The sequence below is a fragment of the Octodon degus genome, unplaced genomic scaffold, assembly GCF_000260255.1.
Source record: "Octodon degus isolate 3935 unplaced genomic scaffold, OctDeg1.0 scaffold00037, whole genome shotgun sequence".
In the NCBI taxonomy this organism is placed as follows: domain Eukaryota; kingdom Metazoa; phylum Chordata; class Mammalia; order Rodentia; family Octodontidae; genus Octodon; species Octodon degus.
Window position 1 is genome coordinate 7,735,770 of NW_004524613.1, and position 2,947 is coordinate 7,738,716.

Genomic DNA, 2,947 nt, shown 5'->3' on the forward strand with positions numbered 1-2,947 from the left:
GGCAAGCACAGGGTCCTGAGTTCAATCCCTGGTACCGCAAAAATAAAACAAAACAAACTAGTATAGAGGTGACAGATTAATTTTCATAAAGTTGGTAACTGTACCATAGTTGAACATAACATCAAAACATTTGGAATTTATCTTTATAGACTACAATGTAGGCTAGTCTGGAATGGTTGAGAAAAATATTACTTTAATAAGGAGATCTGTATATTTAAAGAGAATTGTCATATGACAATTCAAATAAGGTAAAATGTCAGTAACAGAGGAACATGGGTGAAGGGCATTTGAGTATAATTGTATTTATCTTCTGCAAATTTTTTGGTAGTTTTAAATCACTTCTAAAGTTTAAAAAACTTATTTTTAGGCAGGTGTGGTGGTACATGTCTGTAATCCCAGCACTCAGGAAGCTGAAGCAGGAGCTTCTTGAGTGCTTTGTGTAAAGGCCTCTGGTTGAGTCAGAATTTGAGGAAGAAAGTCAGAGGTAAAAAATGTAAAACTTGGAAAAGTCTATCCAATAAACAAATTTGGAGCTGAATAGAGATCACATGATTTAAAATAAAGAGAAATCAAACTCTAAAGTTTAATTTAAGATTTATCAAACAATATTTGAAAAATCAAAATACTTTACCTTAATTTAGCTGAACGTAGTATTCTGGTGAGTGAAACACAGTTTCCTTCCATGATACCCTTTCCAACTGTGGGAATAATGCTTTTGCGGCATGCAACATATAGTGAACATGCCAACCAGTGTATAACTTCTCCCTGGCAGGCAAAAGACAAACAGTAAAATGGGTATATTATGCTAAAATGCTTAAATTCCAGAACTAGAAGATATATTAAAATTATCTGATTAATTTTCCTTCCACACATAAAGGCTCATACAAAGATATTAAGGTATTCACCCAACATCAGAAAGCTTAATTGCAATAGTGGATAAAAAAACCTTAATATTGCTTGTTCTGTGTTCTTATAACAATAACATGATAAGTCAGTACTAATCTAAAAATTGAGGGCCAGGGAGATAGCTCAGTGACATAAGCACCTGCCTGACAAGCACAAGGTCCTGAGTTCTATCCCTGGTACAAAAAAAAAAAAAAAAAAAATTGAGCTCTCCACCACATTCCACAACTAGTATTACTGAAAGCATTGTTTTAAAATTTCTTAGCATTAGCTCTTTTTATTTTAAACACCAGTCATGAAAAATAAATGAGCAGACATCATCAAGCCAAGGTTTGATGATGATGCAATTCCTTTTTATCATTTTTTAAAAAGTCATTTTGGTAAAGAAAAAACAAAATATTTGCAAGGGAGTCACACATAAAAATTAATACCCAAGTACAAAAGATTATCATTTAAAAAAAATTTCATGTTTGGTACAGGATCTCACTAAACAGGTTGGACTCCTAGTGATCCTCCTGTTTCAGCTTCCCCAGTGCTGGGATTACAGGTGTGTGCCACCATACCTGCCAGGTTTTGGTGGGTGGTGTGGCATGTATGCATTGCTGGAGATCCAACCCAGGTCCCTGCGTTTGCCAGGCAGGCGCTTAGACCACTGAGCTATCTCCCCAGCCCAAGATTTTTATTATTTTGTGAATTAAAATTTGGGGGCACTAACTCAAAACGTGTTATCCTTGAAATAGTAAATATGGTCCTCTATCTTTTTTCTTTGTACTGGGGATCATACTCAGCACCTTACACTTGGGAGGCAGGCACTTAAGCCTCAGATCTATCTCCCTTGTCCTGTTCCAAAATATCTTTAATTATTATTATTATTATTTTTGGTGGCAGGCTCAGTCTGCCCAGGGAGTGGGGCTGGCACAGCATGTGGCACCAGGGATCAAACCACAGTCCTGGCACTTGCCTAAGCAGGCACTTTAGACGACTGAGCCATCTCGCAGGCCCCTGGTCCTCTATCTTAAGAGGTATCTCAGTTTACAAACCAAACAAGAAAAGTCATTATCTAATAATCTGACATTTAATTTTCTTCTTCAGACAAATGTCTCTAAGTTAGAATCATTTTATAACTACTGCTGAAATGTAAGTGTGAAGTTCAAGGATTAAGAACTATAGATACAAGGGCCAGGTAGATGGCTCAGAGAATAAGTGCTTCCCTGGTAAGGGAAAATCAATCCCTGGTTCCACCAAAAAAGGAAAAAAAAAAACCCTACAGATACAAATATCATAGCAAAAATCAGATAACGGTATATGCTTAAGAAACCAGCACTTGGGGAGGCCAAAGCAGAAGGATAGCTCTAAGTTTAAGGGCATCCTGGGATACATGGTGAATTTAAGTCCAGCCTGAGAGTAGCAAGACTGTCTCAAAAAGCAACACAAAGCTAAGCATAGTGATGCATGCCTATAATCCCAGCACTGGAGAGGCTGAGGCAGGATGATCATTTTAAGTTCAAGACTAGCCTGGGCTACACTGCGAGTCCCTGTCTCAAAAAGACCAAAAAAAAAAAAAAAAAAAAAAAAAAATACATACATACACACACATAAAATTTGTTTCTGAGACAGACCTCACTATGTTATCCAGGCCAGCCTAAAACTTACAATCATCCTTCCTCAGGCTCTTAAATATCTAAAATTACAGACATACACCATTGTGTCCAGCTATTTGAAAGTTTTAAAAACTGTTTGTGTGGTAAAACAGACATGGCATAAAATTTACCATTGTAAAGCCTACAGATCAGAAGCATTAAGTACACTCAAGTTGTACAATTATTGCCATGATTCATTTCCAGAAATTATTTTTAAATTTTTTAAAAAATTCTTTCAGGGCCAGGGAGATAGCTCAGTAGAGTAAGTGCTTGTCTGACAAGCACAATATATATATCTTTCAATAATTTAAGGGCTGGTGAGATGGCTCAGTGGTCTAAAGCACCTACTTAGAACAAGCTAAGCTAAGCAAAGCAAAGCACAGGGACCGCGGTTCAATCCCCCA